Raw genomic sequence first — 13,417 nt, forward strand, 5'->3', positions numbered from 1 at the left:
AACAAGCCACTTTTTCTCCAGCAGCCCAGGGCAGTCATTTCATGAGAGGCCAACCTGATGACATGTGCCCTGTTCACATGGTCAAAATATGCTGTCCAGCTGCTCTGTTTCCTCATGTGGTAGGCGCCACAGGTGTCATCTTTTGGTATTTGGGTGAGGCAGGAGCCTGAACAGCCTCATTTGAAGTCTTGATGACATGCAGAACCTGGCAGTGACTTAAAGTGTCATTTAGTACAAGACAGAGGACCCCTTCAGCAGTTAGGATTGGAAGCCCAAGGGGGCTGTTTACCTCATGGCCTTGAGCATCTACAGACAGGATCAGAGGATGCAGTACGGGCATGCAGCCTTCACCATCTGTTCTGCCTTGAATTACAAGTATACCAAGAATGCTCATCACAACTACCTCCTTGGGAAAAGGAGGCTAGAAGTGATTTATAGCCCTATGCAATATTTTAGGTCCAACACTTTTTGTGTTTATTTTGGCAAAAGCTTTGGGAGCAGAGGAAGTCGTAGTATAATGGTATCACTTGACTCTGACATCGCCAATATTACTTTTCCCTGGATAGTACACTAAGCTCAGCTATGTTAAATTATATTTCACTGTATTTGCCCCCTGCCTAATAGTAAGGAAATGGTCCTGGGCCTAAAATCTAGCTTACACTTTGAGATTCTTCTATAAAAGAGAACCTCAGAGGAATAGAAACCTATATGATGATTATGGGCCTCAACTTCATTCAACAAACATCGGTGAATTGTATTTGAATTGCTCTGTTTACTAACTAGAAGGTGAACAGTTATAAAGCAGAGAACCAAGTTTTCTTCATCTTTTATTCCCCCATGGAACTTATGGCACTTAGCACATAGCAGGGATTCAGAGCAGAGCAGAGAAGCAGAGCCTAGAGAAGATGTATATCATAGTACAAGGCAGAAAGTAGTTAGGGCTGAGAAAGAGACTATGCATGAGCTGTGGGATCCCAGAAGAGGAGAGAGATGACTTTCAGCTGGAGGAACTAGAAAGGCTTCACAGGGTGATATCAGCTAAACCAGGTCTTGACAGATAGCTGGACCTTAACAGATTGAAATGTAGAGGATAAGAGTTATCATATATTGAACTGTGCCAGGCATTGTGCTAAGCATTTGACATGCCTAATCCAACTGAATTCTCCCAGCAACTCCATGAGAAATATACCCTTATCCCATTTTATTTAGTTAGTTTTCCATAAATTTAATAAATTAGAGATGAGTGGTCTTGCTATGTTGCCCAGGCTGGTCTTGAGCTCTGGGGCTCAAGCAGTCCTCCTGCCTCAGCCTCCCAAAGTGCTGGGATTACAGGCATGAGCCAATGTGCTCAACCTCACCATCCTATTTTAGAGCTGAAGAAACTTGTGGCTCAGGCAAATTAAGTGATTTTCTCAAAGTCACACAGCTGGTAAGTGACAGGGCCAGGATTCTACCCAGTCTGAAATAAAGGGTAGTTCCTTTTTTTTTTTTGAGACAGAGTTTCGCTCTTGTTGCCCAGGCTGGAGTGCAATGGCACAATCTCGGCTCACTGCAACCTCTGCCTCCTGGGTTCAAGCAATTTTCCTGCCTCAGCCTGCCGAGTAGCTGAGATTATAGGCATGCGCCACCATGCCTGCGTGCTAATTTTGTATTTTTAGTAGAGACGGAGTTTCTCCATAATGGTCAGGCTGGACTCAAACTCCCGACCTCAAGTGATCCATCTGCCTCGGCTCCCAAAGTGTTGGAATTACAGGCATGAGCCACCACGCCCGGCCTAGGGTAGCTCTTAAATACTGCGCTATACTGACCCTAGTTCTGTAAATACATTCAGTGGTTCAGTGTTTGGAAAAATATGGACTACGTTCTAAAAGCATTTACTAGTGATATGGCTGGAGGATGGAGGATGTGGAGGGTGGAGAGCAGAGGGAAAAAAAAGTTGTTTGGTAAGTCAGGGACAGGTCACAGAGAACTTTGAATGCTATGCTAAGGAACAGGGATTTTTGGAAGGTGATGGAAACATTAAATGCCTATTAGTGAAGTGGCAGGACTAGATATGTACTTTAGGAAGACAACTCAGTATGACGGGGCGGGATGAGAGGCATAAAAACCAGTTGGGTGGCTATTGCAGTAGTGGCACAGGAGTGCAAAGGCATGCATAGCCCCAGGAATATGTAATCCTGCCAGTCTAGTTGAGATTGTTTCATTTTAAGACAAAAAAACCCCCAAAAAACTGTGTTCAAAAATCTAGACTCCAAACAATATAAATTAGGGAATAATTATTAGTTTTTTATGTGCTCTATTTTAAAGCTTTTAAAATCAGATTTGGCTTATACAATTTTTTGCACATGAATCTTTAGGAACTGCATAAATTGATCTCTGTTTATATAACATTCTTTACTATTTATTTATTTGAGACAGAGTCTTGCTCTGTCGTTCAGGCTGGAATCCAGTGGTGAGATCTCAGCTCACTGCAACCTCTGCCTCACAGGTTCAAGTGATTCTCCAGCCTCAGCCTTCCTCAAGTAGCTGGCATTACAGGCGCATGCCACCACGCCCAGCTAAGTTTTGCATTTTTTAGTAGAGACAGAGTTTTGCCGTGTTGGCCAGGCTGGTCTCAAACTCCTGACCTCGGGTGAAGTGCTGTCACTTCACCTGAAGTAATTTTTCATCCCTCACTCCCCTCCCATCCTCTCACCCTTCTAAGTTTCAAAAAAGAGTTTTAGTTATAAGGGATATATGGAAATTTGCCATAGTCCTCGGTAATAATTGCTTGGCAATGTTCCTTTAAAGAATGTTATGTGGGCTCTCCAGTGGCCGGCGCTTTTCCTTTGCTGCCTAACACATTATCATCTGGACATTATAGGATTATTAATTTTAAGTGTTGGAGTGATTTCATTAAAATGAGTTTTTATTCTTTAGAGATAAATATTAAAGATTTAAAGTTGAAATTATGATGCCTGAGATTTGCTTCAAAACCCCTTCCTCCTGCCTCAGCCTCCCAGAGTGCTGGGATTACAGGTGTGAGCCACCACGCCCAGCCTATATAACATTCTTTAAAGGAACATTGCCAAGCAATTGTTACAAAGGACTATGGCAAATTTCCATATATCCCTTATAACTAAAACTCTTTTTTGAAACTTAGAAGGGTGAGAGGATGGGAGAGGAGTGAGGAATGAAAAATTACTTAATGAGCCTGATGTGCACTATTCATGTGATAGTTACATGAAATAACCCAGACTTCACCACTACGCACTATATCCATGTAACATAACAACACTCGTATCCCTAAATCTACAAAAATAAAACAACAACAAAATCTTCTTTCACATGACTCCATGTTTTCTTCTAACCCTTATGAATGGCGCTAAATAGGTTAAATAAACCTATAAATAAAAAAGTCAAATAGATTCTTAAAATATTTTCAACAAAACAGAAACCAGCAGCATCAGGCCTAGGGAAACTCCCATAGACTGTTGCTTCTGGACTGTGCTCTGGAGGTACAAGTACTGCCCTTGTCCACTGTGCTCACTCACATTCCTGAGCTATGTATGTAGCTCTGACACAACGTGTGACACCATGGCATTGACTCATGACATGGAATCTCTGCTTCTCCAAAGGGAAATTGAGTTGTTCATGAGGAGGCAGGTTCTCTAATCTTCCTTTCATGGAGAGTTCACTCTCATGATTTCCCGCTTGAACCCGGGAGGGAGAGGTTGCAGAATAAACAAAGAATAAAAAATTAGGTTTGCTATGAAGTCTCATCACCTACTTTATGGGGTCTTCTCAGTGAAGCTAGAAACATGTCCCATTTAACCGCAGAGGCTGTGAGAGTGACAGCACTTCACATCTCTCCAGTGGCCGGCGTTTTCCATTTGCTGCCTAAAACATTATCATCTGGATATTATAGGATTATTAATTTTAAGTGTTGGAATGATCTCATTAAAATGAGTTTTCATTTTTTAGAGATAAATATTAAAGATTTAAAGTTGAAATTATGATGCCTGTGATTTGCTTCAAAACAGCACAGGATGGAGGAAGTCAGTTGGAGTGCAGATAAAATAATAATGGCCATGAGTGGATGATTGTTGAAGCTGGATAATGGGTACATAGGGGATTATTATACTATTCACTATATAAATTAGTGAATGGCTGGGCACAGTGGCTCATGCCTGTAATCCCAACACTTTGGGAGGCCAAGGCAGGCGGATCACGAGGTCAGGAGTTCAAGACCAGCCTGGTCAACATGGTGAAACCCCATCTCTACTAAAGGTACAAAAAATTAGCTGGGCGTGGTGGCGGGCACCTGTAATCCTGGCTACTCGGGAGGCTGGGGCAGGACAATCACTTGAATCCGGGAGGCAGAGGTTGCAGTGAGCTGAGATTGTGCCACTGCATTCCAGCCTGGGTGACAGAGCGAGAGTCTATCTCAAAAAAATAAATAATAAAAAATAAAAAAATTACTGAATAATTATTAGCTTTACAAAAGGTCTTCTGTTATCTATGTTTGAAATTATAAATAACTTAAAAATGATCACTCTTTAGGTATAGAACAGAATTAACAATGTTTAGATTTGGGGTGGAATACTAATGAATTGTTTCTAGAAAAATGTGCATATCCAGTAATTTCTCTTCTTTCTCCTTTTTTTCTTTTTTTTTGAGACGGAGTCTCGCTCTGTCACCAGGCTAGAGTGCAGTGGCACAATCTGCTCACTGCAACTTTGGACTCCCTGGTTCAAGCTATTCTCCTGCTTCAGCCTCCTGTGTAGCTGGGATTACAGGCACATGCCACCACACCCAGCTAATTTTTTTGTATTTTTACTAGAGACGGGGTTTCACTATGTTGGCCAGGTTAGTCTTGAACTCCTGACTTCAGGTATCTGTCTGCCTTGGCCTCCCAAAGTGCTGGAATGACAGCGCTTGGCCAGTAATTTCTCTTCTTAATGCATAGTACACTATTCAATCCACCTACTGTCTCCAAGCCTACACTAACTCTATAGAGCTGTGATTAGTTATGGATGCATTTGTCTGTGCCTTTTATCTGTGTTCTTAGAGCTTTTTCACCTCTGACTTCCCTTTCATTAGATTAGTAACTTCATCCTGGCAGGACTTTCTATTTAACTGGCCACTCACCCTATGGTTCTAAGTACTATGATATCTCAAGTATGAGAAAATAAATTGTTGAAGACAAGATATGAGATCAAACAGTGTAAGTCAACATTTTTCAAAAGGCTGGCAAAGGGATGGTGATTATGTAAATGTCGGTTTATATGTCAGAAACATCTGAGTTCAAGTCATTCACCGACAGTGATTCCCTCTGAAGCTCAGGAGAATGTATCACACTTTTTCTTCCTGTAAAATAGAAATAATCTAATCTCAGGATAGAGAAGTGAGAGGAGAGAAATAGGAGAGAAACAGGGTTGGGGATGGCAGCCGTGTTTTCCAGTGACCCAGTCATTCCCAAGTGGTGGGGACCATGGACCTATCCTCAGGTGGCTGTGCCCTCCATTGTGGGTCTCTTATTGGTGTGGGTCTTCTGAGTAGGTGAACTTGCCACCATAAGTCTTCTGCAGCAGCTGTAGCCCATTTTCCTCTTTCAGCATAGAGTTGTAGAAAATTTTATTGTTGGCCAAGTGTGGTAGCTCATGCCTGTAATCCCAATGCTTTGGGAGGCCTAGGTGGGAGTATTGCTTGAGGCCAGGAGTTCAGGATCAACCTGGACTGGACAACATAGTGAGACCACCCTCACATCTCTATAAGAAATTTTAGGCCGGGTGTGGTGGCTCACACCTGTAATCTCAGCACTTTGGGAGACTGAGGCGGGTGGATCACTTAAGGTCAGGAGCTTGAGACCAGCCTTATCAACATGGTGAAACCCTGTCTCTACTAATAATACAAAAATTAACCAAGTGTGGTGGCACATGCCTGTAATCTGAGCTACTCAGGAGGCTGAGGCACAAGAATCGCTTGAACCCGGGAGTCGGAGGTTGCAATGAGCCAAGATTGCACCACTGCACTGCAGCCTGCGTGACAGAGTGAGACTCTGTATCAAATAAATAAACAAACAAAATTTAAAAAGAAGGAAAATGTTATTTTTGAGAAAGATCATAGCATTATTTTAAAGGTAATCCAAAGGCTCTGAGTGTGCAGGGACTTGCTCAAGGTCATAGTTATGCACCGAGGCTCAGACTAGAAGCCAGGTCTCCTCAACAGTTCAGTATATGAGACAACTCTCCACCTCCACCCAAGTCCTAGAGACATTCCTTGGGGGCTTATTTTGAGGATCTTAGGCTGATAGGAATCAAGGGATAGGTTAACAGCTCCCCTATATCGAGAACTATAATCTCTAGTTTTGGCTTTCAAAAAGAAGTGTAGAGAGGGTGACTTACCTCTTAAGCAACCTGCTAAGATGACTGCGTAAATTGCTGTAGAGGAAGGGTGATGTCATCTTGTCCTTTCTGGCCTCCACACTGAAACTGGGAACTACTCTCTTGGTAAGGAAATAAAGGAGGAAGTGAAGAAGACTCATCAGTGCTTAAGGAACCTGGTATGTGAGCTAGGATTCCCTAGCTGTCGGCTGAGGCAACAGGGCGAAACTCTCACTCACGTGTTCTCAGGCCCCAGCTGAGAAGGGATGGGGCACTGCTGGTTGTTGGGACTGGCCCGTTCACCTATGCAGTCTGAGCAGCTCATGGGAATTCTAGAGATGTCAGAACTTCACGGCTGGGCGCGGTGGCTCACGCCTATAATCCCAGCACTTTGGGAGGCCGAGGCGGGCAGATCAACTGAGGTCGGGAGTTCGAGACCAGCCTGACCAACATGAAGAAACCCCAACTCTGCTAATAATGCAAAAATTAGCCGGGCATGGTGGTGTAATCCCGGCTACTCGGGAGGCTGAGGCAGGAGAATTGCTTGAACCTGGGAGGCAGAGGTTGCAGTGAGCCAAGATCACGCCATTGCACTCCAGACTGGGCAACAAGAGCAAAACTCCATCTCAAAAAAAAAAAAAAAAAAAAAGAGAGAAAGAAATATCAGATCTTCTCTGTTTGGATTGTTCAATACTTCTGGAAAGTTTTCTTTAGTAGAAACCTTGTATAGTAGTTGGGAATGGATAACTGGCAAGTGTGGCTTGGATATAACAGGTAAGATGTGATTATTGGGAAGTTTTTTCCAACTAAATGGACATTAGCACTTAAGATTCCACCTCCCTTCGCCCTGTAAAAGTGGCTAAGAGGCCAGGCGCGGTGGCTCACGCCTGTAATCCCAGAACTTTGGGAGGCTGAGGTGGGCAGATCACGAGGTCGGGAGATCAAGACCATCCTGGCTAACATGGTGAAACCCCATCTCTACTAAAAATACAAAAATTTCACTGGGCATGGCGGCGGGCACATGTAGTCCCAGCTACTCAGGAGGCTGAGGCAGGAGAATCACTTGAACCCAGGAGGTGGAGCCTGCAGTGAGCTGAGATCGCGCCACTGCACTCCAGTCTGAGTGACAGAATGAGACTCTTAACTCAAAAAAAAAAAAAAAAAAAAAAGAAAGAAAAGAAAATAGAAAATGAGTAGTGAACAAGCCCACACTCCAGGGGCCCAGAAAGTCAGACATGTCAGGTCATTTGAGCTGCTGTGATCCTAGGTAGGCTTTCAGTCCTAATTATTACTCTAGAAATAGGTGCTTTTCAATCATTAAGAATACAGAATTATAGCTTGAAAGTACAACACCTAGCCACCCTTCTGAAGTGTTTCCCGATATAAAAGGAGCCCTGGCTTTTCCCTGCTTGCAGGTAGGCAATCCTCGAGTCTCGACTATGTGAGATCCCCTGCTCTGTATCCTCCTTGAAGGACTCCAGGATGAGATGAAGTTCCCATCAAGTTCTGTGCCCATGGCCTACTCCAACCTTGTGTTTCCTCTTTTGTCAAATACTTCCTCAGGAGCCAATTCAAATCTTCCTTGCCTTAATTTGGGCCTATTTCTGGGTTAGTCATATGGTAGCATAATAACTTCCTAATCATTTTTAAGTAGCTGCTCCTTGAAAAATTTTTATGAGCTTTGAGCCTCTCAGAAGAAAGATATTTTAAATCCAATAAATAAATACACAAATAAACAAACATGGCACACCTTAGACTTGGAATCTAGTAGAAGGGAGGATAGTAAAGGTAGCCTGAGAATCCAAACCCAAACGGAGACCTTGCAATGAGCTACAGGAGCCGATTCTGGTTTACATCATTCTTCTTGATAAAAGAGCAGGGCCTGGGCTGACACGGCAGGGAAAGATGCTGACTCTGGATTCACATGAAGTAGAAGCTAATGCTGAACTTTTTAAAGGGAACATCAAGAGCCCAAAGATGTGAGTTAGTTAATGACTCTGAGGATATAGGGATGGAGATCTAACCAAGAGACACTGCAGGAATACGTAGGCTCTAGGACCCTGAGGGGGTGATGCATTTCTGGGGCAAGGGATAGAAGGGAATAAAGCTATGCTGAGCCCTTCAAAAAAGATAAGTCAGGCACCACTGGATGGTGGATGTCTTTGTCTTAGGGGAACCACCCAGGCCATTTGTGAATCTCTGGGTCTGTCTTGTCACATAGCAGCTGTCTCCAGGTTTTAACCTTTGCTCATCTTTCTGAATGCCGAGCTTATGTTACGGTTTTTATGTTTAGGCCCCCTTGGTAGTCAATATCTTCTGGATTCTGATTGTTTGTTTATGCACATACCTTTCTCCCTCTGTTCCTTTGTACTGTTTTACAAAGCCCACCTCCTTGCTTACTTATAATTGCCCATAATAATAGTCATAGCTGTGGTATTCAGAGTGATTCACATCCTTGCATAATGGGCTGTTACCCAGGTAAGTCCTGAGGTGTAATTCTAAGTTCACAAGCACAAGAAAGATAGTCATTGTTTGATTTCTGGGATCCTCCTTCAGAAATTCCCTGAAAAATGCATTGATTTCTTCCCAAAATATCATGAATTGTGTCTTCTGTCTTCCTGTAGAAGTTCTCATTGTGATTATCCTCATTTGACATGAGAAAACATCAGCATGAAAATGAGTAACAGCTTTCTTTATAATTTAGATGTTTCATTTACCTCCATACATGGTTGTTTTAAGAGCGTTTAAATGTGTCTGAATGGAATTCAGATCAATTCAAGAATTCTAAGAATTTCTGATGGGTTTTAAACCTTACCAGTTTAATAGAACTGTTCTGGATGGCTGAATCTATGCCTGCCCTGGTGTCCTTCAGTGGGAACTGTCCGTCCCTATTTGTGTCTGGCACAGGTGGCTCACCAAAGGACAAAGACAGGATGGCTCAGGACCAGAGCTCCACCACCTGTGGAGTCACTCAGAGCCGCTGACCTGGGTATATAAGGCCAGTCACATTGCCTGTGTCCTACACATGAGAAGACAGTAGTGTTAAGGGAAAAGATGTTTCTCTGTCATCTCCAAGACAAAGTGGGCGAGAGCAGTACCTTGGCCTCAGGCAGGCACATCTGCTCTACCACCAGTGTGCTGCAGCCATACCTGACTTTCCAGTTCCTGTGGAATGCACATAAACTGTGTTGTCTGCCCATGTGTAAAGTGCTCTTGCAATATGGCACTGCTTGGTCAAATTAAGTATATGCATATTCTATGATGAGATTTTGGTGTCAGTTGACACCCTTCCCTTTCCAATATCAACCAGGACAGATGTTGTGAACAGAAACCTGGTGGAAGTGAGAATGAGGGGCCACGTCCTACTTTTACAGACTGTATCCTTAACTAGGCTCCACCTGAGGGAGTGAGTAGGAGCTGAAACCCAACCTCAGCTCCACATTGTTGAACCTTCAGCTTTACTGTTGGGGCTGCATCCTCCAGGAGGAAAAGGTGCCTTTTTTTTTTTTTTTTTTTTTGAGAAGTTTCGCTCTGTCGCCCAAGCTGGAGTGCAGTGGCACGATCTCGGCTCACTGCACCCTCTGCCTCCCAGGTTCAAGTGATTCTTCTGCCTCAGCCTCCCGAGTAACTGGGACTACAGGCGCACACCACCACACCCAGCTAATTTTTGTATTTTTTTTTTTTTTTTTTTAGTAGAGACGGGGTTTCACTATGTTGGCCAGGCTAGTCTCAAACTCCTGACCTTGTGATCCACCTGTCTTGGCCTCCCAAAGTTGGGATTACAGGTGCAAGCCACCATGCCCAGCCAAAAAGGTGCCTTTTCTGAGGCACATAAAGACACCATATAAGCGAGAGACTGCCTAAAGATTCCCACATGGGCGCAAAATGAATCACACAAGCAGCTGCTTATGGCAGCATTGTCTTGGTGGTGGGAAGTTGGAGGCACTTGGGAGTGCCCAGTACTGGGGAAGCAAAGAGGACAAATGTGGTGGGTGCACACTATTCAGTACTCTGCAGCAGTCAGAATCATGGACTAGATGTGTACATAGCAACATGTATAGGGTCTTTTTTGTTTTTGTTTTTTGAGACAGGATCTCACTCTGTTGCCCAGACTGGAGTGCAGTGACATGATCTCAGCTCACTGCAGCCTTGACCTCCTGTTCCTCCCACCTCAGCCTCCCAATAGTTGGGACTACAGGCAGGCACCACATGCCTGGCAAACTTTTGTATTTTTTGTAGAGACAGGATTTCACCATGTTGCCCAGGCTGGTCTTCAACTCCTGAGCTCAAGTGATCCTGCTGCCTTGGCCTCCCAAAATGCTGGGATTACAGGCATGAGCCACCATGCCCGGCCTAACATATATAGGTCTTAAAAACAAAGTGAGAAATGAAAAAAAGGAAGACAGAATGAGATATATAACACAATAATACTAATGTAAATTAAAATACCTGCAAACCAAAGAACACACTTGTAAGGTACATGGATGTGCTTTTGTCAAGGATAGGCCAAGGTAAACATCCTGCATGACTCAGCGGGATTGGAGCACCGGTGCATAACTCCATTTGTAATATAATCACAGCTATGTAGCCATAACATGGGAAGGCTTATCACCTAGCTCGGTGCCACTATTGTTCATAAAAGGTATAACTGCCTTGCTGACACTGTGCATACAGCACGCACCCAGAGAAGGAGAGAGACAGCCAAAGCTGTCCATCTTGTAGATGGACAGAGAGGAGCCAGGGCTCGGCTTGGCTTGTGCCCAGAGAGAGAAAGAGTTAAGCTGCTGACCCTGTAGGGAGAGCTGGCTGTGCAGCTGTATGTGGGAGTGGCAGGAGCCGCAGAGCCAGAGCAAGCAGCTGAGACAGAGACAGACAGTGTAAGAGAGCTGCTGAATAAAACCATATTTCATCTGCCTGCAGCCCCCTGAGTGTTCTTTCAGCTATCTGCCACCCATCCACCCACTGCCTTCGGACCTCAGGGCCGGAACCTGACCCTGGGCATGACAACACTTCACATGAACACATACATACAAACCAAAAATATATACATATACATACATGTATATATAATAATTAAATATATGAGAATGGTTGCCTATGGGAAAGGACTGGAGAGAGGTCTGAGGATAGGAAGATATGTATCCATCCATCCATCCATCCATTAAATAGGAGCCTTAGGGCCAGGCATGGTGGCTCACACGTGTAATCCCAGCACTTTGGGAGGCTGAGGCGGGTGGATAACCTGAGGTCAGGAGTTCGAGACCAGTGTGACCAACATGGTGAAACACCATCTATACTAAAAATACAAAAAATTAGCCGGGCATAGTGGTGGGCGCCTGTAATCCCAGCTATTTGGGAGGCTGAGGCAGGACAATCGCCTGAACCCAGAAGGTGGAGGTTGCAGTGAGCCGAGATTGCGCCATTGCACTCCAGCCTTGGTGACAAAAGAGAAACTCCGTCTCAAAAAAATAAATAAAGAAAGAAAGAAAAGAAAAGAAAGGGGCCTGGAATGGACTGATCATAGTATAATGAGCCATGAACCGAAAAGTGCGATTAACTTAATACTCTATACCTAAGGCCTAATAATTTCTCTTTTTTCTGAAGTGCTCTGGGCCTTGCCATTTGAGGTTTCCCTCAACCCAGCTGTTGACCACCAGCATGGCTTTAACAGCACGATCATAGCTTTTTAATAATCTCATTGACAGAAATTTATACCTGCATTCTGTAAGCTGCCTTATGCTGACCTTTATCAAACTCAGGGATATATGATGCTATCTTGCTCTTTTGCTATCTTGCTCTTTTTTTAAAGAGACACAGGTCTCACTGTGTTGCCCAGGCTGAAGTGCAGTGGCTATTCACAGGCACAATCATTGCACACTACAATCTCAAACTCCTGGGCTCAAGTGATCCTCCCACTTCAGCCTCCTGAGTAGCTAGCACTACTAGCTGGACGCCACTGTGCTGGCTTTTCCTGCTCTTTAAAATACTTGAAAGTTACCTTGCTTTATCTGTAGTTTTTTAAAGTTTCCTGATGCCATCCTGGCTAACACGGTGAAACCCCGTCTCTACTAAAAATACAAAAAAATTAGCCAGGCATGGTGGTGGGCGCCTGTAGTCCCAGCTACTCAGGAGGCTGAGGCAGGAGAATGGCATGAACCCGGGAGGCAGAGCTTGCAGTGAGCCAATATCGCGCCACTGCACTCCAGCCTGGGCAACAGAGCGAGACTCCGTCTCAAAAAAAAAAAAAAAAAAGTTTCCTGATGCCCATAAACAGAAATGAAAGCCTGTACTTTCCTGGGGATCTAACCAAAATGTAAACGCTATGTTAATGAAGAATAGGCACCACCAAGAATAAAAGAAAACCCTTAATTCTGTTTGGCCTGGTTTCCTAGAAATCCTGTGCCCAGTTTTTGCATCGAGCCAAGGTTGGCAAGATGTGGATAGGGCTAGGCCCTCAGGCATTGAGATACAGTGCCTCAGCTTCTTCAAAGATAGGTCTAGAACATTCCAGACCAATGCAATCAACAAGTACCTGGTGGAACCAGGCATAGTGGTTCAAGCCTGTAATCCCAGCACTTTGGGAGGCTGAGGAAGGAGGATTGCTTGAACCCAGGAGTTCAAGACCAGCCTGGGTAACACAATGAGACCCTGTCACTACAAAACATTTTAAAATTAGCCTGGCATGGTGGCACAATCTGTAGTCCTCGCCACTTGGGAGCCTGAGGTGGGAGGAGCACTTGAGGCCAGGAGTTCAAGGCTGCAGTGAGCTATGAATTGTGCTACCGCACGCCAGCCTGAGTGACGGAGTGAGATCCTAACTTTAAAACAAAATAAAATAAATAAATAAAAAGTACCTGCTGCTAAAAATTACACCATTTTAGGGCCAGGCGCAGTGGCTTATACCTGTAATCCCAGCACTCTGGGAGGCCGAGGCGGGTGGATCACCTGAGGTCAGGAGTTAGAGACCAGCCTGACCAACAAGGTGAAACCCCGTCTCTACTAAAAATACAAACATTAGCTGGGCGTGGTGGCGGTCACCTGTAGTTTCAGCT

General features: G+C 44.3%; 1 long non-coding RNA gene across 1 annotated transcript in view; it reads right to left on the bottom strand.

The window, feature by feature from the left end:
- Positions 1 to 6,494, bottom strand: part of LOC140709918 (uncharacterized) — a 14,048-nt gene extending 7,554 nt beyond the window's left edge. Inside the window, exon 1 of the long non-coding RNA XR_012090698.1 lies at positions 6,387 to 6,494. This is a non-coding gene — a long non-coding RNA (uncharacterized lncRNA). The remainder of the gene's footprint in view (positions 1 to 6,386) is intronic.
- Positions 6,495 to 13,417: the final 6,923 nt, after the last annotated feature.

Source organism: Chlorocebus sabaeus, chromosome 23, assembly GCF_047675955.1.
Source record: "Chlorocebus sabaeus isolate Y175 chromosome 23, mChlSab1.0.hap1, whole genome shotgun sequence".
In the NCBI taxonomy this organism is placed as follows: Eukaryota; Metazoa; Chordata; class Mammalia; order Primates; family Cercopithecidae; genus Chlorocebus; species Chlorocebus sabaeus.